Below are 23,757 nucleotides of genomic sequence, written 5' to 3'. Positions count from 1 at the left end.
CAGAATATATGCATGTCAAAGTTATTCAGAGAATTCTCATATAGACCAGCACTTTTTACCAGAAATGTCCTGGAAGATACAGAACAATAAAACTCAGAAATACAGATCCTAACTACCTAGCACTTGCTATGGACATCTGGAGTCCTTGGAATTATGATAACATCATTCCTCAGATTTGGAAAACCAGCTTTCACGAGAGCATGCTAAGTATCAGGGGTCTTGGCCCCAATAGTTTCAAGAGCCCTAAATGCTGTGGTGAATTAAATTTGCCAGGGTCCTTGATGATGATGATGATATCTGTAGACATAATAAAATTGAAAATATGTGTGTATTGCTGGGGTGTCCACTTACACAGACAAGCTCCTGCCTCCACAAACAGCTATAGCTCTCACTACTCAGGAGACACCAATGGCCCTCCCTTCAGTGACATTACGGGTTACAGCGAGTGCCATGAACATGTCCAAGAGCCCTGCCAGTTCTCCTCAAACACAATACTGCCCACCACACAAGTGAAGGCTTTCATGCAGGGATTTCTTACTCTTTCCATTGGTGTGGAATTTGCATGACCCCACCCACTGCCTCTCCCTTAACCCTTTCCTATTCTTTTCCATGACACACAGCAAACAGAGGAATTGATCAGCAACTGAACATACTAGAGATGTTTGGGGAGAATTCCCTATGATTTATAGAAGTTGTAGGTACTGGGATGTATAGTTCACCTGCAATGTAAGAGCACTCTGAACTCCATCAATGATGGACCTGGAATTGGCACACAGAACCCCAATGACCAACTGAACCTACCGGAGAGGTTTGAGGGGACTGACTCACCATAGTAGGAGTTATAGTTTACCTTACAGCCAGACAGCACACTGAATCCCACCAATTATGCATCTAGAGCAAACTTGCCCAACATAGCAAACTTTAAGTACTAATAGAAGGGGTTTTTTTTTTGGGGGGGGGGGGGGGGTTAACCTGGTATGATGTGAGTTGTAGTTCACCCAAAACCTTATGCATTTTGTACAATAAAAAATGACGTTTTCAAATAACCCAGGCAACGCAGGGTACCTAAGCTAGTAATAATAATAATATTTTTTCTTACCTGCTTCTACTCATTGCTTGAGGCAGGCCACAACATAGCTAAAAACACATCATCATAAATATTATATAAAATATACATATTAAAATATTTTTCTATGAAATACATATATTAACATATGCAAAACAAAGATTAAAATACAGTAAATACAAGAAATGAGTTTAAAATTCATAGTTAAAACTGACAGGGTAGGCCTGCCAGATGAGATAGCTCTTCAGATGTGTTTTTCTAATAGCCAATTTAGCTAGTGCCTGAGACACAGGCATGTAGCCAGGGGGGGCTTGGGGGGCTTCGCCCCCCCCCCCCGAAATTCTCATGGTGGTTCGCGAAAAGGCCTTACTGGTGCATTATTTAAACTGCTATGTTTATTCATATAATGATCTGATCACCATACTCAATATATCCCATATGCATGGGGGTATTGGGGTAACGATACAAGAGGTTTGCTAGGGTAGACCCTCTTTCACTCAGACTCAGCCCCCCCCCCCAATCAAAATCCTAGCTACGGGCCTGCTGGGACATGATTATTTCAATGTTCAGATTTCCATAGAGAACTTTTGACTCCAATAAAGCCTCTGTACCATCACTGCTGCTTCCAGCAGCTAAACCTTGAGTTGTGGAGGATGGCTGTGATGATTAGGAGTGTGACTCTGGTCATTCATAGCAACTGTCCTTGCCTTATGAGTTTTTGTGTACCATCCAGTCTTTTCCTCACTAGTTGCCTAAATGATTTCTCTCTCTCATGAAATCATTACTAAATTCTCTTATGGTCAAAGAGATAATTGCCAAGGTTTAATTAAAGAGAGACTCTTATTTCCAGTCACTTGTTCTTTGGGTAGAAATAGTCTTGCTCTTTTTTTACTGCCTTGTGTTCCCTATTTAGTTAGAAGTTAAATGTTTGTTATTGCCTCCATATTATTCTAGCAGCTTATCTAAAAGTCCTGACCCTGTAACAAGACCATCACTTATACATTCTTATGTGTTGTTAGAGGAGTTAGTTGATGTCAACTTTGATGGAGTGGGGAACATAAGGCATGGACTAACATGACTTTGCCTTATGGCAAAGTGTCAGTTATCTTGGAAGTCCAGTCATACGGAAGAAGTGAAGGTGGTAACTTCTACCATTTCCCAGAAGGCCAAGTTATGGTATGAGAGAAAGCTTTAACATGGACACATCTTATATGGCCACAGATAACCAGGATATTCATGAGATCCAGCCTCTGGAGCTCTTGCTCTAGTTAAGGTAGAATGAACCAACAGACTTTCCCTATGCAAGTTTTGTGAACTTTGACCGTAAAAACAGTGAACTTTCTTGGCTTAGTTGTAGCACTGTAGGGTCTTGAGATTTAATACAGTCTTGTAGATCAGTATGTGATGAATTAACAGCACACACACAGGATTCTTAACCTTCAGTTGTAGTGTGAACATCAACCCATCTTTTCTCAGCCAAAGAAAGCATGATATACTTCCCACAAATGTTTCAAGCTAGCACAACGTGTGCTTTAATTAATGGTGCTCTAAAGGGACTTGGGGCAAACAACACCCATCTGGTTTCTGTATCTTTTGGCGGCATCAACTGAAGAGACATGTGATAAATTGCTAAATATTTTATATGCTTATTTGCTAATAAAAAAGTTCAGCATTTTAATTCTTGCCTCTTGAGCCTAAAAGAATAATACAATGCATGCATTGGACATTGCAGCCCATCAGCATTTTGCTGATGTTATCTCTTGGGCCAAAAAAAGTGCTAGTATGTGGTTACTGAAGCATATGCTCACATCTTCTGTATGCGCTATAATGGAGTGTGCGTGGATAAAAATTATCATGCAATCACACAGTGGTTTTTCCACATTGGTTGATCTTTCTTATGTGGTCACACTTGTTTTCACAGTGGTATGAACTAGATAAAGAACAAAGCTTGCCAAAGCTTGAAAACAACTGTTTCAAAATACAAAACTCTCCCAGCTTGTGCAATGTGATTATATTGTGAATCAAGCTTTCATTTCAGGGACCTCTTGCTCCATTCATAATTAAAATCAGTCTGTGTTGGTGATGTGCTCAGAAAACAAATTTAATACAGAACTTACTCACCGCCCTCACTTGCTTTAGTTTGGTTTTTAAGCAGAGACATTTGCTGGGTCCATTTCCTAATGAAGAAATGAGTAAATCAGGAAAGGGCTATAACTTCTGCATTGCCATGTATAAATATGTGAAAAGATGTCATAAGGAAGAGGGAGCAGACTTGTTTTCTGCTGCCCTGGAAACTAGGACTTGGAGCAGAAAAGGAGATTCCACCTGAACATTAAGAAAAACGTCCTGGCTATAAGAGCTATTCAGCAGTGGAACTCTCTTCCTTGGATTGTGGTGGAAGCTCCTTTCTTAGCAGCTTTTAAACAGAGGTTGGATGGCCATCTGTCGGAAGTGCTTTGATTGTGCTTTTCCTGCATGGCAGGGGATTGGACTAGATGGCCAACGTAGTCTTTTCCAACTCTATTGTTCTATGATTCTATGAACTTTAAAGTATTTTGTCAAGATTGTTCAGTATTATAAAATTTACAGCCACTTTAGCATTTCTGGAAGAGATTATCATTCCTTTGTAAAACTTTGCAAAAATTATGGAAAGATTTTTTGTGCAGAGGAGCCTAAACAATTAAAGTAATACTCATCTCCATACCGTGGTTTTATGGGTACATGCTATTTATTATTATTATTATTATTATTATTATTATTATTATTATTTGAAACACAACAAGATGAGTCCACAGCAGACACTTTGCTAGCTGTTGTATTGGATCACACGTCAGACACTTCCCAAGTGTCTAGGACTGTGTGATGTATCGGCGACTACTGTGTGCAGATCCCAGTAAGGTGGCCTTCTGCAGCTGGCAGATGGTAATTTTGTCAGCGCCGATTGTGTTTAAATGCAGGCCAAGGTCTTTAGGCACTGCACCCAGTGTGCCGATCACCACTAGGACTACCTTGATTGGCTTGTGCCAGAGTCTTTGCAGTTTGATCTTTAAATCCTCATATCGTGTCAGCTTTTCCAGTTGTTTCTCTTCAATCCTGCTGTCACCTGGGATTCCAACATCAACAATCCATACTTTGTTTTTTAACACAATCGTGAGGTCAAGAGTATTGTGCTCTAAAACATTACTATTATTATTACTAATCATTTATTTATTATGTTTGTTTATACCCTGCGTTTTCTCTCCACAAGGAGCCTCAAAGCAGTTTACATTAAAATCATTTCCATACAACTTAAAATCTACAAATATACAAACATTGAAACAGAATTTATTCATCAGTATTTTTAAAATTCAGTTAAAATCCGTAAAAACATATTCAAAACTAAAAACCTCTCTCCCTCTACCAGACCAAGACAGCTATGTCTTTAAATTCTACCGCTATGGAGAGTAAAGTGAACGAATTTTCTCTGGACAATTCCAGATCACATACACATTCTTGAATATGAATCAATAAGGGAGAATGCAGGGTCCTTCCATTAACACCTAGTTGTAAGGCATTTTAACTTTCCCAATTAGTAAAGGTTTCCCTTGGCATTAAGCCTAGTCGTGTCCCACTCTGGGGGATGGTGCTCATATCCATTTCTAAGCTGAAGAGCTGGCATTGTCCGTAGACACCTCCAAGGTCATGTGGCCAGCATGGCTACATGGAGCTCCATTACCTTCCTACCAAAGCAGTACCTATTGATCTACTTAAATTTGCAAGTTTTCAAACTGCTAGGTTAGCAGAAGCTGAGACTCAGTGGGAGCTCACCCTGCTCCTCGGATTCGAACTGCTGACCTTTTGGTTAGCAAGGTCAGCAACTCAATGGGTTAACCAGCTGCAGCACGGGAGCTCAACTTTCCCAGGTAGTGCGGATGGAAAGAGAAGACCAGTAGCATCAAAACTAATGCATGAAGCAGTGTTGACTTCACCTATGTGTGTATATGTATCTTCATTTGCAAAGACAACTTTGCAAGGTAGCTGAAGAACAAGTACTCTTTTCATGTCATCGCTCCAACTAAAACTCTTTTAAGGCTTTTGCCATTTCCTGCCCTCCTCCCCCAAGAATTTGTGCTTGAGTCTTGACACTGTGTGCTTGCTGTCATTGGTAATCCATAAAAAATTGTCAGTCAGAATATGTCAGTGAACACCTTGCATGCAGAAACACATCGTGACACTGTTTAATTGGCACTCTCTCATGTTCCCTCTTTATTGTGACCTGTGCTGTCATCTCTTTTGCTTCTTCAGAAGATTCTAAAAGAGTCTGCCTCTTATTTTGTTGCTGCTGCAGAGTTTCATGTTGCTTGTGCTTAATGCTGAAACATAATCCAGTACCTGGTCTTTGCAATGGCCTTCATCGCTTGAACAAAAACATTTTGTACTACAGTACTTGCCTTCCATGACAACTGTGCCATACTTCAGTATAGACTGGTATATAATGTTAATTCACCACTGTTACCTAATCCACTAATTAGAATAGATGTGACAGCTTCCTCTGCCTCCATAGTTTAAGGAATCCCTATAGCCTGATCTCTTCCAATCTGATTTTACTTAAGCTTATTTTCCAGGTCATCAGTTCAATTTCTAACAGACTGTCAGTGTGTGGCCATTTCTAAGGAGAAGAGTGTTGATTCTGCCTTGACCATCATTTCAAGCTTTCCATTATTGCATTCATTCTCTTGGGTGTGCTTTAATGAAGCTTTTCTCTAATTTATTATCTCTGATGCTTGCAAATCTGGCTTCCCAGGTTTCTCCTCTCCTATTTGAAAGTGTAGCTTGGCTGACCAACACTTATCTGTTAGAAATTCACAAGTAATCCTGAATTATCTTTGCAGAATTGTTGGGCTGTCAGAAGAAAACAGAGTGATGTTACTAGTGACAATTACTGGCTTATATTATAAAAGTAATAGGAAATCAATTGAGTTGATAGCAACATGGAACAGAGGTGTTATATGCTGTATGAAACCAAGATCTGTCTAATCCAATTTTGTGTTTCCAGATGGAGCCAGCCAGGTGCTTTGAGTTGATGCATGAAAGTAAGACCCATTCCCAATTTTGTGTAGGTCTAAAATTTAAAAGAAATGATGCCCCTTAAATTTGGGGAAGGAGCCAGGAAGGATATAATTATTCCAGAGAATACATAGTACTTCTGTAGTTTTGCTGTCATGGGAGACTGGAACAGTGATTTTCACACACATAATTAAGATGGATGGTGTTTTACCATAGAAATCAATGACCACCATTCACTTACATGGAGAAATGGAACGGGTTCCCCAGTAATCTCTCCTGATACTCTGCAACATGCATTGTATCCTTGCTGATACCAGCCACAATTATAGAATCATAGAATTGGAAGAAACCTAGTGGGCCACCCAGTCCAACCCCCCTGCCAAGAAGAAGAAAAATTGCATTGAATCACCCCGACAGATGACTATCCAGTCTCTGTTTAAAAGCCACCAAAAAAGGAGCCTCCACCACACCCCAAAGAGTTCCACTGCTGAACAGCTCTCACAGTTTGTTTATTTATTTGCGATATTTGAATACCACCCTTCTCAACCCTGAAGGGGACTCAGGGTGGTTCACAGTGTTGGCAACAATTCAATGCCATTGATAAAAAGCAATATAAGACATCAAAATTGACCCTCCCCTGATAAAACGTTAAACATTATTGAACACATCACATAAAATAACACCACATAGCACACAAAGACATAGCCGTTGTCCATAAACAGTCCTTGGTCATTGCACTTTCGACTTTCACTTTAACTTTAAATATTCCTATAATGGACGAACGCTTGGTTCCATAGCCAGATCATTAGCTGTCTCCTAAAGATCAGGAGGGAGAGGGCGACCTGATCTCACTTGGGAGGGAGTCCCACAGCCGTGGGGCCACTACCGAGAAGGCCCTGTCCCTTGTCCCCACCAGCCGCACCTGTGAGGCCGGTGGGGCTGAGAGCAGGACCTCCCCAGAAGATCTTAATCTATGAACTTCTTTCTAATGTTCAGGTGGAATCTCCTTTCCTGTAGTTTGAAGTGATTGTTCCACATCCTAGTCTCCAGGGCAGCAGAAAACAGTGACCAACTGCATCTCTTTTGCTCTCCGGGTTTATCCTACAATGGAACCACAGGGGCTAACTTTTAAAATGATCTGCCTTTCTCCCTAAATTCATGAAGATTATAATTAGCTCTTTTTCTGGAAGTGAATTTAATTCAAGAATGGAAGTGGAGGATGTCCAAAATTTGTGAAGAGATGGACTGTGTTCTACTCCATTGTACTGTATGACAGAGTGCGAATTACATCATATTCTAGATGCCTCTCTCTTTAAAATAATAACATAGTTCTAATAAAAGCTCTTGTGAAAAGAAGTGACCTTGTTCAATGTTAGGAGCAATGGGTTGGCAGGGATTTCAGATTTCTTGTTAAACAATAGTCTTTTGTTCTTATTTCCGGGGATGGGAGGGATAAATGTTTGTATGTTTATCTTTCCTGAAAGTGTTTTTAAATTGTTATTCAGTTTAAATAATGCTTCTGAATTAGAAGTTGAGAATTTTCCACTGCTGTTTAAGTGGAATGCCATTGAAAGTCTGCAAGTTTGGGCTCTCAGAGAAGTGGCAAACTTTATAAGCCCAAAATGTCTCCAGCTTGTCTTAGAATTCAAGCTGTTGAAGAACTCTTGGCTCACCCTCTAGCCATTCTGCTCCTCAATATGTCATCCTCTCTTGCCCTTTACACTTATTTACATTGTTCCAGCTATGATGAGTAGTAGTAATAATCAAGCATTTCCTTCCCTTTCTGGGTTATTAGTGACACACAGCCTTGTTTATTTCTCAAGAAATCTGGATTAAAATCAAGGATCTTTGGTTAGCTTTGCTGTCACTAACTTTTTTTGAAATAGCACTTTTGAAGTGTTCAAACATATATTGGCTGAGTTGTTAGAATAAGCGCTCACCTAAAAAAATGTGGTTTGAGCCTAATGTGCAATGTTATTTTTTAGGGAGCATTCAAGCTAAAGTTCCCCACTTTAGCTGTCATGATTTGATAGAGTGGAAAGACTTTTGTTAAGTTCAGCTTACAAAGGTAAAAGGAAATGCACATGCATAGGTCTGCTTTCCAGCCTAAGAAATTTCAGTTTGAACTGTGCCAATCATCTTATGGTCTCTAATGTAAGGTCCTTCTTGCTGTATTACCTCCATTTTGCCAATTGCATTGAGTGAGGTGAACAGAGCAATGGCTTTCATAAGGCTATTGAAGTGTTTCAATCTCATATTCAGTGCATATATCCAATTCATAGGCCAAGTTGCCTATTGGGTTCACATTGTTATAACACGATGGTTCTCAACCTGTGAGTCCCCAGGTGTTTTGGCCTTCAACTCCCTGAAATCCTGGTTTGTTTATTTATCGTGTCAGGAGCAAACAAAACAGTTTGATTGCATTTTAAACAAACAAACAAAACACAAAGTTTGCAAGCTTGGTAGCTGATTAAATGTCCTTTGACCAGTAGCTGGTCACTTGGAGTGCCTCTGGTGTTACTATAAGAAGGTCATCTATTGTGCATTTAGCAGAGCTCAGGTTGCATTGCAGCAGATGGTCTGTAGTTTGCTGTTCTCCACATTCGCATGTCGTGGATTCCACTTTGTAGCCCCATTTCTTAATGTTGGCTCTGCATCTCGTGGTACCAGAGCGCAGTCTGTTCAGCGCCTTCCAAGTCTCCCAGTTTTCTGTGTGGCCAGGGGGGAGTCTTTCATTTGGTATCAGCCATTGATTGAGGTTCTGGGTTTGAGCCTGCCACTTTTTGACTCCCGCTTGCTGAGGTGTTCCAGCGAGTGTCTCTGTAGATCTTAGAAAACTACTTCTTGATTTAAGTTGTTGACGTGCTGGCTGATACCCAAACAGGGGATGAGCTGGAGATGCCACTGCCTTGGTCCTTTCACTATTGGTTGCTACTTCCCAGCAGATGTCAGGCGGTGCAATACCAGCTAAACAGTGTAATTTCTCCAGTGGTGTAGGGTGCAGACACCCCGTTATAATGTGGCATGTCTCATTAAGAGCCACATCTACTGTTTTAGTGTGGTGAGATGTGTTCCTGGTAAACTGATTGGGATTTCTGGGAGTTGTAGGCCAAAACACCTGGGGACCCACCGGTCGAGAACCACTGTTATAGCAGATCATCATTCAGTCTTCTGCATGCCAAATGGCACACTACATCATGTGTGAGGTCTCTGAGGATGCCTGCCACAGATGCAGGTAAAACGTCCAGAAAGAATGCTTCTTGAACATAGTCATACAACCCGAAAAAGTTTTGCAGCAACCCAGCGATTCCAGCCATGAAAGCCTTCAAAAACACACACTACATAATTGATTATTTTTCCAAAGCTTATTTAAAACTCACCATTTTCATTTTAAAGAAAATGTAGGCACAAAGTCCTGATCTAGAACAGGTCCAGATATGGGCTTCTGCGTCACTCTTCTGCTGGTCTTTGTTCACCCTAATGGTGCTGTTTGCCATAAATAGTAGAAAGGCCTGGGGCATTTTTCTGTAAAATAAAAAAGAAGAGTTCAAGCATGCTTTTTGTAGAAAAATGAATATTGTAATGTATGGGTTGCCCTCCACCTGTCAGATGCAAAACTTATAGAAATTTAAACCGTGCAGGTACTGGAAAAGAAGGGCAGTTCGGCTATATAAATTTATAGCCTGATTCTTTTGATATTAAAGTTCCCCAGTGAAGAGACTTATGGGAGCACTTCTTTGGATTTTGGCAGTGTCCATTATTTCTTTCCATTGGCAGTGCACTCTGCATAACAGAGAACACTGTGTATTTCTGAAAGATACAGTTATATATACTGTCACTTCACATCTTCCCTTCTATTTTTTTCCTTTGTCTTTTCTGGTTCACTAATGATGATAGTCATTCACCTGTTACTATGATCTGTCTTCCTAAATTACCCATAAGCAAAAGGTGAGTTCAACCTATGACTCCAGGCCTGCTTCACCAGCTACCCCCAACATGTTCTAGAATCTCTGTAAATTGATTTAATCAAAAAGTAGAGGATATTGAAAGAAAAAGTTATCCCAGGAAACGTTTTACAAGAAGTCTTCAAGTAAAGGGTATAATGGGTTGGCTTATTTGAAACAGCCATTAGAAAGCAAGGAAAGAACTTAATTGTTTTCATAAACAAGAGTAAGACTGCAGCAAAGAACTCCTGATCTACCCAACGGACCCGTCCAATGCTACCTACTGAACAACTGTATAATGAAACTATCAGCAAGAATTCTGGTACCGCATATTATGACTCTGTTATGTTTACAGTTTCACTTATTGGTTTGTGATAAATGGGTCTTCCAGTGCAATCCTATAATATACATCCAGTCCAACTGTTGTTATAAGATGAAGTTCATTATTATCTGCAGTTTCAGTTATCCATGATTTGCTTGTTTTTAGGAATTTATTCCTCACAGATATAGGGGCCCATACAATAATTGCACTGGCACTTCAACCCATCAACATGGATATATACTGCATTCAGAAAATCTGTTCTTGACATTATTTCCCACAGCTTTGGGAAATTACCATCAGATAGTGTTACTTTTTCAGAGCATGGCTTTGAATCTTGTTTGTCTGGAATCTGCAATTCAGAGAAAACTAAGCATGCTTATGCTTCAGGGAAAACTGGTAGCATTTACAGTTCACATCTTAAATATCAGCTGTCACTAAACTCTAAAATTTCCCTGAATATCCTGGATCACAGTTTCCATCACTGGGGTCTGGGAATGATGGGAAGTGTAATCCTCCACCTCCAGAAGGTGCCGGGGTTGGGGAAGGCTACTAAACATGTTCACATGGGTAAATCACAGTGGGCTTATTTTCTGTTAAATATGTTCAACATCACAATAGATGTGTTCAGCATCACAGACTTTAGCAAAACATTGGCTAATATTCACTGCAACAGGAAGTAAAGTTCCCCTCTGTAATATTACTGTAATGTAGATGTTATTCCATGTCCCAGTTGAGTGAGTCTGGAAGGAAGAAGATATGGGAGGAAACAGTGACAGTATGACAGGGGCAGAGGAGTAGACATACCTATTTATCTAGCAGTCACATAAACATTTCTCAGTTCAAAAGGGGTCTCAAGTGAATAAGAATAAGAAACTCTGATCTAGAGCACTTTGCACAGCAGTGATATTCCCTATAGTTTTCCCTTGACATATAATTTAAAAAGAAATATGGAGATTTCAGAAAACAGTTATGGCTATGTCTAGTTCATAAGTAAATTCATAATACTAATACTTTTATGAGGTTCATAGCAAGGATTCTATATTTGAAGGAAGATCAATTATTGTGTAATAATGTCTGCATATTTAATAATGCATACATTTTAATTTTTTTTAGCAAAACTGGCATTTGATTACAATAACATTGTCTAAAATAAGAATATGTCAACATCTGTGGCCACAGCCTGGATATAGATATTTATTATTGCTGTCGCTGTGTGTCCACAAGTTGTTTTTTATTTGTGGCAATACCAGGAGATATCTATCATGGGGTTTTCTGAGGCTCACAACCTCATCATACAGGGCTAGATTCAGTGGCAAATGCTGATCTAACCCCGATCACCCAAGGAGCCAGCCAACTCCCATCAAATGATGTTGTGTCGGCTCTGTGGGTGCAGAGGGGCAGAACCAGTATGCCCCTGCCGCCTTGGCAACATAGGAGGCTTCCCATGTTGCTCAATCTATGGGGGAAGCCATGCGCACTACACACACTCCACATTTTCCCCCATGTGATTGCCCTCCCAGCGAGGTGGGCAATGTGAGGTGTGGGTGCCGGAGTGGACCACTGCCTCCTTCTGCCACCAGCTGTCTGATGAGGTGTTCTGAGTGTAGGTTTTCCTGGTCAAGTGGAAATTCTAATTCTGTTCTCCAGAGTTGTAGTTCCAACACTCAAAACTACATGATCCTGGCCCCACTTGTGTAGGTATTGAGTTTCTGAAATCTTTTTCAGAACTGTTTTTAATTAATAGGCATTTTGAGTTACTTGTATATGGCTGAGAGAGAACCTGCATTACTTTTAATAACATTTACAGTCTATAAAACACATATTTTTTTGAAAGCAATCAAAAGTGGAGAATTATAGATGCCATAAATGATTAACACACCAAAGTAGCCCTACATTAACAAGCTTACTAAAGGTTGTAAAAGTAGCAGGTAAGGTAAGATTTACAACAAAACCATTACATTGCCAGACTGAATATTGTGCTGCTGGTAAATGAGGCGATCTTAAGGTAGATGGAAGCTGTCTGCTGAGAATACTTTCAAGGAAAGGGAATAATTATAGCTCTGTTTCTGGCTAGGGCAGGAGTAGTTGTGTCTGCTTATACTCCATTGTGGAAAAAGCCAAATAGCAGTGATAAGGTGGAGTGTAAGAAGCATTGAATTTAAGACTGGGAAAAGCCAGTCACCGACAAACAGCTAGAATTGGAACTTGGAATCCAAATAAGAAACAAATACTGAACTGTGCCATATTCTTAGCAAGAATATGGTCTGTGATATCAAATGAGGGCCCTTTTGACCATGAGAGCTCTTGCTTGCAGAGGGAATTTGCTGTTGCCAGTCATTCACAGGCCCAAAGCCATATTCTGACTACTGCTTTGAAGAGCTGTCTCCCCTGAGAACTTCCTGTAATGCTACATTCTGAGCCATTTTCTAGAAACAGTGTCTCAGTCTTTGAAAGATGGAAGGTGTCTTGTTCAAGAGGAGAGGTCTACAAGGAGAAGGGAGAGGAAGCTGCAAGCTAGAATAAATGACTGTTCAATGAAGGTCAGTGTTCTGAGAAAAGCTAAGTAGTTATTCACAAGCAACTGGCTCTCTATGGAAAGCCAGTTTAGCATGCATTCAGTATGCTGTGGGCATTCCTTGGGTTAGAAAATAAAATAGAGGGCATTAAATTTTCATTTGTGGTCTTGATGCTCCTGGTGCCTGCAATTTGAGTGCATTTTGTGAAAGATAACCAGGTGCAGCTTCCACAAATGCATGCATTTCATTAGTGTTTTCATTTTAAAATAAACAAGTGCAAGAGATGAGATAAAGACAGCAATGAGTAATTTGAACCAATTTAAATGCAAATGTACATGGTTTTCTTGTTATGAACGAGAAACACAGCACAATCACACACACACACACATATAATTTTGAACCAGTTGTAGGGTAGCTTGGTTGCTATTTGAATGGTTGCAAGTAAACAGAAGTAATGTGGCATCTCTTGGCGACTTTCCCTCAATCCTAATTTTGTCTGTGACTATGCCAGTAGCACTGTTTATAATAAAACAGAACTGCAGACTGGGGAGCGGACCAATCTAGTCCTGCCTTACTATCTTCACTGGTACTACGACTGATTTGAATCCCTAATGAGATACCATGCCATAGATAGGGAGGAGGAGAAGTTATTAATGGCTGAATAAGACAGGACCCAGATGACCAAAACATATGCTAGGACTGAGGAAAATGGATATGGTGACAGACATAGTAATAAGTAATAACGTTAAGTACAGCCTTTGGTAAATTATGTCCAATGTGATCTGGGTCCAGATTATCATTTTTATCCGATCTTTCCATGACAAAAATAGAATTCAAGCTGGGTAAGAGATAGAATTAAAACAAGTTTATAATACATTAAACAATAAGATTACCAACAACATCACAATACTGAGTTATAATATTCAGAATTAATCAAATTATTAAAACCTGTGAAATTATTAGGTTAAGAATATGGGCATCTTCGTTGTCAACACATGGTGAGAGAAAAGCTGTGTGTGTTGTGGATATGGAAAAAATTATTGAAATTTTTCCCCCGTGATCATAAAACAAGTTTCTTGGGTGCCAAAAAAATTAGCAAGATGAATCCTTGATAGACGAGAATCTTTGCAGTTCAAGATTTATTCTGAATGACAACAAAATTGAACATAGGAGGGGGGGGGGGGTTGCATGAGAAATAATGAATTTTCACATAAACAAGTCTTCTGCACAGAAAACAGACTTTCCTGCACATAAAATGGAAGATTATTTTCTGTGCGAAAAATGTTTTTTTCACAAAAATCCTACATGCATGTTTTTCTGCACAGAATAAGTCCTGAACTATGAATACTCTTTGAGAATTATAATTTTTGCATGGAGCAAAAGTACAAAACTGCAAGAATGAAATTGATTAATATTTATGTTATTCCTAGCCGTAATTTCTACACTGGCCATCCTTATGTGTAGGAGAAGGTCCTATCAATGTTGAGGTTCAGTTGCTTTTTCAGGTGTATTCTACATGATGGATATAGCTTTGGGGGCGTGATGGATACAGTTTTGGGCTGACCCTGCAGATGCTCATAGGAGCTAGCATTCTCCTTGGTAAGATTTTTTTCTGGCCTTTGCTTCATCTGGTAGCAGCTCCATTCAGATAGGGTTCTTTCCCATTACTTCCCTTCCCTTCTTAGTCTTGACTCCTGCTGCCTCATTTCATCTTGGGATCGTTTGTGGACAACACGGTGTTTATATCACCAGGGATGCTCTCCACTTGCATTTTGTAACATTTTAACTGATGCAAGATCTGGAGAGCTCAAGAATTTGGGAGCACTATGTTCCATTTTGAATAAACTCACATGGATTTTGTAACTGGTAGAGCAGTATTTTGTTTTAAACAATGATAGATAAATTGGGTAGGAAAAGCAATATGAAAGTAAATATATTTTGATTTTTTTCCTTTTGTAATTACAGTTGGCCCTCCATTGCATCTACAGATTCAACCATCCACAGCTTTGAAAAAAATCCCAAAGGCAAATCTTGATTTTGCTGTTTTAAAATGAAACACCATTTCACCACGCAATTATATATAATAGGGCATTGAGCATCCATGGATTTTAATATATAGTATATAGCAAGGGCCCACTATACATGTTTCTGTATATTTATATATGTGTTGCCAATACTTGAATGATATGCTTTCAGTGCTTTTCATTTTGTCCTTTAAATTCTGAATATGATTGTTTGCTTTTGTAACTTGGACTTAGTATGCCTGGCAGTAACAGAACTTCTTGTAAATGATGTCCTTGGGTTTCAAAAACCAGGCTATAGGATGGATTTACCTCATAATGAAGGCTATAAAACATCTGATTGATCTGGCCATTTAAGTGGAAGATTGCACATGATTTAAAAACAGAATGAAGCCTGAGACAGAGAGAAAGAGCACACAACCTTGATCGTACTTTGTAGCCAAACAAAAAAAGTTAACTTCAGGTCACTAGTGGAAGTAAAAATACTAGAAAGAGCAGTGCAAAATAAGCCCTGAGAGAGGAGGGTGGTTTCATCATGTTTTAATCTCTGCTTTGTGTATTTTAGTATGTATTTTATAGAAATGCATTTTAATATGTGTGTTTAAAGAAATTTTACAATGTTTATGTGTTTTAACTATGCTGTAACCCACCTCGAGTCACAAGGAGAGACAGGTAAGAAATAAAATGATGACAATTATGATAATGCATAGTTTCTATGACAAGTCACAATTAGGAAAACAATTTATAGATGACACCTAAACCTGGCATGATAGAAGAATTTAAAGAAAGCCCATCTCCCAGTTATGAAACTTGAGAAGCTGTGGATTTGAGTCTTGTTTCTGTCATGGGTTCAGCTTTTCTTCTACCTAGAAGATTCCTCCACCTTGTGTGACTGTGGAGCAGAACAAACAACTCAGCATCTGTATGTTTGCCCACAATGTCCTGCCTCATGCACAGAGGAAGAACTGTTTAAAGATACAGACAATGTGGTCGCTGTTGTCTGTTTTTGGTCTAAAATTATTTAGCTGCTTATGTTCCCTCTATTTAATCAGTTTTATACTGATTTATTTATGCGATGCTTTTGACACAAAATAAATAAAGCTTTTCTCTTCACCTAAGTTTCCTTCCTGCCTTATCCAAATGAGGTTAATAATATTGGATTATGATATAAGGTTGTTACAGTTATTGGAATGTAATGGTGCAGCTATTCTGGATCCTGATGCTTCATCAGTTTTTTTCCCATCCTATCCCAGCTTCCAGAGCTGACCTTTGACAGCACAAAGGGATATGGAGTGGGGATGTCCCTATTTTACTTTTTCTGGATAATCAAGTACACCATTGGATCTTGACCAATAAACATAGTTATTTGTATATTAAATTGATGTACAGCCCAATAGCTCAATTATATTAGTAATTCAAAATAAAAGTCATCTATAATAATCTGATTATTCTATTTTAATAGGTTTGTACAAAATAGGAGCTAAACTTATAGAATACAATATAACATTAAAATGTAATGTAAAATATATTATATTTGAAAATTTGTATATATGCATAGTATATATACAAACGATTGGTAACTATTTAGGTTGACGTCACTGAGGGCTAACCATAAAAATACGGTAATTAGAAGAAGGTGAAGACAAGCCTTTTAGTGTTGCCATGGTCTAGGAACAACTTGACAACACACAACAACAACAAGAAGAAAATATCACATCTTGAGGAGATCTTAGAGTTTATTGTTTATTTATTTAAAACTTTTATATCCCGATCTTCTCTACCTCTGCAGAGGGACTCAGCAGTTGTTCCTTATCCACCATATTAAGCAAGTCAATAGTCGTAATGCCAATAGGACTCTGATTTCCCCTCTAAAATAAGCACCATAATGTCAACTACATCAGGTCACTAGGATTCAGAAATAGTCGGGCAGCTGATTCCAAACATTTGATTGCAAATTTGAAATAAACTTCTGGCCCCTTTCTTAGTAAGCTAGGTTTATTGCTGGGCAGTGATACTATAGAGATCCAAAATAAAGCTTTTTGCCTGCACAATAAAGTGTACAGAGAAAAGAGACCTCATACTTCAGAGCAACTGGGTTAATGGTGCACAATACTGACTTCATTTAGCCAGTGGTTGCTCACTCTGGACTGAAGAAAAAGAAGGCAACTTCAGTCTGTTTCTTGTGCAAACCAGCAGTGTTTGGTCTGAATCTCATTTTTCTTAACATTGCAAGCATGTATGTGGAATTTGAGCAGCAAACAAAGTTCCTGTGAGTTTCCTGCCTCTGTGCTTTCCTGGTTTCTCCTATTGCAGACAAACTCAACGAGTGCTGAAAATAGCTCAAATGCTCCTAGAACAGTAGCCGCAGCCAGCAGCTGAAATTCTTCTGGGCTCTTATCGCCTTCTCTTTTTCTCTCTGTTGCAGGTTCTTGTTCTTCAGTTAAACTTAGACCTTTAGAGAAGCTAAAAGTGAAGAAAGGCCTAAGTTAACAAGATCTGGATTTACAAGAACAAAAATATTTACATCTCCTATATCCGAAAAGCAAGACGACTCGTCTGACTGGTAATTACCTCCCCTCTTTGTATGTGTATGTGTGCATATGTTTTAAGGATTTACAGTTTTGTTCTGTATTCATAGCTGACATTCCTTGGTCGTTAATTAGGATACCATAAGAACCTGCCACAGAGAAATATGGAGAGTTACTGTTGCTCTTTCTGTTGTGTTCTCTCTCTTTCACACACACACACACACACACACACACAGTCTCCTTTGAAATATTAATGTTCTTACAACATGCAGAAGCATGATTATAGCTCAATGTTGTATTGCTTCATCTTGTGAAATTTGGGGTGCATGGTGCTATATTAGTTATTCAAGATGAAAGACATCTATGATAATCTGATTTCCCCCCTCTCCTGTTAGTTTCTTTAATCTCTCTGGTTCTTGCATTTGGAAGCATTTGAAATAGCAGAGTCAGATGTTTTATTTGCAAGCTCTTGGTTTGCCCTTAAGTACTGAAAATTCAGAACCCTGTAATTTACTACCAATACTTAAAATATCATTATTGCACTGTGTAAGTTATTCTATTGAAACAACTAAAAATGATCTCATATTTTCTGTTGATTATTTTTTCTTAGCCCAGGGCTTCCTGATGCAGTAATTGTTTAAGACTAATTTCAGTTCCTGCAGTGACACTGACTATTTGCTAAACCCGAATTAGTTAGATGATGGCCATGGGCTACTCTTTTCCTGCTGTCTTTGGTTTGTTAACTCCATTCTTCTGAGCTAGAATTTCTGTGTCCTGTTTCTCTTGTTTGACTGCAAGAGTTTACAATTTGTTTGTTACCCCAACACCACCACCACAGTCATGGTCTTTTTGCCCCCTCCCCTTTTTAAGCCTGATCCTTTTTTCTGAGGGAACTTTCTCATTTCACAATCATAACAGTTTTATACCAAATTAATTGCCACATCTGAATCCTTTGGAATTCTGGGGTTGATACTTTAATGAGACACTATAGTTTTCTGGACAAAAGTTCTAAGCACTGCAAATTCAGTTGGACAGAGCCATGGCAGATGAAGTGGAATCAAAGTATAACAATTGTGTAGTATGAAAGAGTCATGTGTCAAATGGCTTGTTTTGCCCATCCTGCAACAATTAAACAGATCAATGAGGGGTTAATATAAAAGTTACCTGTAGAAATTTGCTTAAAAGTAGGGGAGAACCATGCTGAATTTTCTTGCAGATGGCAGACAGCAGCACCACCACAATCAAGTTTGCTAGTACTCACTTAGCAGATTAAGCTGTGGCTGGTGGTTGCTGTGACCTGATGAAGTGGAGAAAAGAGTCACCAGAGACACAGACAAGGACTTATTGGAGCCGTATTTGGAATCTCTAGGCTTCCATACCATAGAACAGAAAAATTGAAGTATGTGAACTTTAAGATCGTAAGTGGAATATAACAGACACAGCCAGACAGAATAGCATAATGTTAAACAGTATAACAGTGGTTCTCAACCCGTGGGTCCTCAAAAGTTTTGGTCTTCAATTCCCAGAAATCCCAACAGCTGGTAAACTGGCTGGGATTTCTGGGAGTTGTAGGCCAAAATACCTGGGGATTCACAGGTTGAGGACCATTGCAGAGAACCACTGCCTACCATGGAACAATCACATGTGGTTTCACTTATCCGTGGTTTCACTTATACACTTAGGACCTCCTGTACTAGTGGCATCCTCTTCTTAGCACCTCCATCATTCATCCTGTTCAAAATAATAGGGCTCACTATTATCCACAATTTCACATATCCATGTGAGCTCTGGGAGCATATCCCCCCACGAATATGGGGACCGCATGGTACTGACAAATCATGTCAAATTTCTGCAGTAGAGGACTATGAGAGAAAGTATACTTTCCAGGTTGAGACTCACTAAGCATAAATCCAGTGCCACCTTAATTCCAGTTAGAAAATCTCCTGGTAAGGTTACATCCTTCTTGCGTTAACTGCAAGTATAATATTTTTCTCTAACTTATTATTTTAATTTTTCTCCTCTGTGGTTCATTGAGTGCCACTTTTGTTTCAGAGGCCAAATATGGGTAAAAATAATCCATTAAAAATAATAAATTGCATATTTAAAATACCCCCCCCCCACACACACACACACACACACTTGACAAAAAACAAAGCAAGTTATAAATCCATCAAGTATTTTGTGCAAATGAAAATAATCTTCCATCGTATCTATAGTCTCTATATTTCTTTTAGAAAGAATGGATATTTGTGTCCTAAATATTTCCTTCTTGTTTTTGTTACATTCGTCGTTCAATAGGTGCGTTATGTAGAGGAGCGTGGAAAGTGGCAAATGTTTTGGACTTCATCCTGTAGAATTCTTGTCCAACTTCTTTTTTTCATTAAAGTAATACTTGACTTATTGGAATTACTGTAGGTGCCTAAAAACATCTGACTCATAATAATTTTCCACTAGTTCAATGCTTAAATGCCCTTGCTAATAGCAAAATCACCTACAAATAAAACTGCTCTCAACCTGGAACAGAGTGATGCCAAGTTTTAGTTTAGTTTTATAGTTTAGTTTAATTTTATACTAAGTGAATAAATGTTGCTTCTGCCTCAAATAGGGAGTCTGTAACTGAAGTGCTGACCTAACCTGAATGTGGAAGTGATATGAACGCAGCCCTGTTGTAGTTCTGAATGAAGCGGAAGTCTCTGGAGAGGAATGGAATGTCTTTCTTTTAGCAAATATACCTCTGCATTCATAGAGAACAAACAGTAACATTTTGTGCAGGTTCCTTCTTTGACAGTGTGCTCTTTGTATGGCCTCTAATGGTGTCAAATGTGTTACTTAATATTTTTTTTAGAAATCCCCATTAGTTTTTTTTTAAAGAAAAACTTGTTTTTTCTCCCAGAAAACTCTTTAAGTTTTCAAAAGCTTAGTGTTATTACTTGTAAAGCTGCAAACAAAAGTGTATTCAGCACCTTACTTACTTAAATAGGGTGCAATCCTATACACGTACATTTAACCCAGGAGTGAGCCCCATTGAACAAAGAAGAATCTTGTTTCTGTCCAAACATGCGTAACATTGCCCTGTACTCAAATATGAACTGTCACCTCTGTCTGAATACATACTGGAAAAGGATAGTACATGTCTTTTATGCACTGTCACTTTTCTGACAGTGAAAATGCAGTATTGTTCTAAACTAGCTATGTAGGAATATTTCTGAACTTATTTCCAATGGTCGTTCCACCCTGTCCTGCAGTTTGCTTTTCAGTTTTACTGAGGGCCCTTCCACACAGCCCTATAATCCAGAATATCAAGGCAGAAAATCCTACAATATCTGCTTTGAAATGGGTTATCTGAGTCCACACTGGCTTATATTCCAGTTCAAAACAGATAATGTGGGATTTTCTGCCTTGATATTTTGGGATATAGGGCTGTGTAGAAGAGCCCCCAGATAACCCAGTTCAAAGCAGATATTGTGGGATATTCTGCCTTGATATTCTAGGAAATAGGGCTATGTGGACGGGCCCTAAGACCCCTTCCACACACCTGGATGAAATCCCACATTATCTGGTTTGAACTGGATTATATGGCAGTGTGGACTCAGATAATCCAGTTCAAAGTAGATATTGTGGTATTTTCTGCCCCAATATTCTAGGTTATATGGCTGTGTGGAAGGGCCCTGAGTCTTGAAAATCTCTTCACATGAACTCAGTGATGTGCCTAACACTCAGTCCAATGGGGCTTTGCTGCCTAAGTTCCTTCTGTACAGAGAGCAATGTCCATATCCCCCCTACACAGTTATATCATTTTCATACCACTTCAGTTCTCCAGGTTCTGTGCTATAGAATCCTGGGAATTGTATATATTTAGAGTTACCTCCCCAAGACCACTAGTGTTACAGTACAAGGAAGAGCACCAAAGCATTTGTGTCAAATTTGTGGCCCTCCAGATGTTTTGGACCAACTCCCAGAATTCCTGACCATTGGGCAAGCTGGCTAGGGTTTCTAGGAGTTGGAGGATGAAACATCTGGAGGACCATAAGTTTGACCCCTCTGCACTAGAAAATTCTAAGTCCCTACCAGACTGAAAATCACAGGATTCCTTAACATGGAGCCATGGCAGTTGACGTGTAGTATAGTTCTGAATTATTTATATCTCTTCCCAAGCATGAACTTTGTATTTTCTCTGAAATGTATGGAGGTGCTTATGCATGCTTAATTCCTTTGTGCTTACAAGAAGACAGACTGCTGTCTGGATTTGGATTCAAGCATTTTTCTGGTGCTGTTGAGCAATTGGTAGGACACTATGGAGGAATTTGAGAAGAATATGTAGAAGTCAAACTAGACTTGATGTTAGCAGAGACCTCTCAGTGCTGAAAACTGAGTGCATGGGTCCAATATTAAGCATGAGCAATAATTATAAAGAAGAAAATGCCTTTGAATGTTCATGATTTTCTTTTGGTATGGGAATAATCAGGATCAATTTCTTCTGCATCTGTGATTGTGAGACATATTTTCCAAATATGTGAGTGTGTAACTTCTATATCTCTTGGGTTGAGGGGAAGCTGTGCTTTGCAATGTAGTACTTACCTTTATAATGAAGCCTCAGCAATTTCTTTATGAGAACAGCACATAATAAATATGTTGTGATGGTAGCACAAAATCATTGGGTTCTTAATTGTGCAATGCTTTAAATGTATTTGTTTACAAAAATGTAGTATGCAAATGAGTGAATTAGATCAACAAAATGAAGCATATCAATGGACAATAATTGGTGAGGTGTGTAGGAAAGGGTTAGTAATCTTCTTCTCCCTGCTGCTCTTTCTCGCTAAAACACCCCTCATAAAGCTGCTTTTCACATCTTTTTATTTAAAGCAGAGACAGAGGGAAGGCTCTGTGTAGGTGTGACTGGCAGCTCCCATAGGATTAGTAAGTATGTTCAGGGTCAGGGTGTTAGTGATCTGTTCTCTAGACGTCATATCACACAAACAATTCTGTACTTACTTTTGATGAGTTTCTCACTGTTGAAGAATGCGACTAATGAGCCTGGATATTTCATGCTTCTAAAAAGATTATGTTTTCCTCCTCATTGAAGAGAGTTAGAGCCTGACGGCTTCATCTCCCCTACTACCTTTAAAAGCTCAAGGCAGCTTATCCACCTTGAGAATCAGGAGGTGTAAGGAAATAAAGAAAACTGTCACTAGGATGTAGTGAAGGATACAGTTAGACAACTGACAAGGTAAGGAGCCACTGCATTATGGGTAAATGAAGTTTTCTAGTCTTATAATTTGGGCCTGGAAAGATCAGGAAAAAAGTTGTTCATATAATTTGTATTTTGTAAATTTATCCTTTCCCCATCTGTCCTTAAAATCCAAAGAACTACAGATTAACAAAGCCTCTGACAAAGAAGCTCCTTTTAAAAGAATTCTTTTTAAGCTCACTAACTCCCTCAACATATATCTTCTAGCTTCTCAGCACCAGTAGGTTGATGAAGAAGGGCTGGAAAAACACAGATTTCCTGTGTCAGGTTGGAGTAGTGTTCCTGTAGTAAATTATACAATAAAAATCGGCTTGGGAAAGAGCTACTGTAGGTTTGCCTACCTCCAACAAACAAAATAAATGGCAGCTATCCCACCTTCAAAATACTGAAAATGCATGATCAGTAAAGGGATGAGTAGATACGCCTGCCGCGTCAGTTAGCTCATTACGCGCATGTTTAAAAAAGCACAGATCTATAGGTTTGGCCACAAAAATGGAAATCTTAAGGAAAAAAATGGTTCTTAGAGAGATATAGTTAGGAGCTTTGTTGTGAGCAATGATGATTAAGGATATAATTCTTCAACTGGCCATAATAATTTCACACTGGAGAGTATTTATCATAAGTATGGGTCAGCCTTGTTTAAGAAAACAAATAAAATAACACCTCCACATAGAAATTATTACACTAATTTGCTGCAAAGTAGATTTCTGCCTACTTTGTCAGATGCGCATGACCATTTTGAAAACAAAAAAAACCCCCACCTTTCTGATAAAAGGAAAAGTAATCTTTGGAAGAAGCCTTCAAATGTTCTCAACTTCCAAGATGTTCAGAAATTTTTAATTTATTCACACAAAGCTTTCCTGACCTGGCTGCTTCACTTCACATGCATATATTGCTAATTTTGACTAAAATATTTGCTGGAAAATGTTGAACTTTTTTTTTTCATTTTGGGGGTGTGCAGAAAGCTATCCTATTACTTATGAAATGTTCATATGTATGAAATTTTCTGCTAAAGTAATGCCCAAGGTTAAATGAGGTGCACCTGTATATCACTGTTAGCCTTTTG

General features: G+C 38.9%; 1 protein-coding gene across 15 annotated transcripts in view; it reads left to right on the top strand.

The window, feature by feature from the left end:
- SORBS2 (sorbin and SH3 domain containing 2) overlaps positions 1 to 23,757 on the top strand; it is a 222,447-nt gene that overhangs the window by 17,841 nt on the left and 180,849 nt on the right. For all 15 annotated transcript variants that reach the window (XM_067468738.1, XM_060778609.2, XM_067468740.1 and 12 more), the window contains exon 2: positions 17,341 to 17,478. The gene's annotated coding sequence lies outside the window, so the exon portion shown is untranslated. The remainder of the gene's footprint in view (positions 1 to 17,340; positions 17,479 to 23,757) is intronic.

Source organism: Anolis sagrei, chromosome 5 (genome assembly GCF_037176765.1).
Source record: "Anolis sagrei isolate rAnoSag1 chromosome 5, rAnoSag1.mat, whole genome shotgun sequence".
Taxonomy (NCBI): Eukaryota; Metazoa; Chordata; class Lepidosauria; order Squamata; family Dactyloidae; genus Anolis; species Anolis sagrei.
This window is presented reverse-complemented; position numbering and strand designations above follow the sequence as displayed.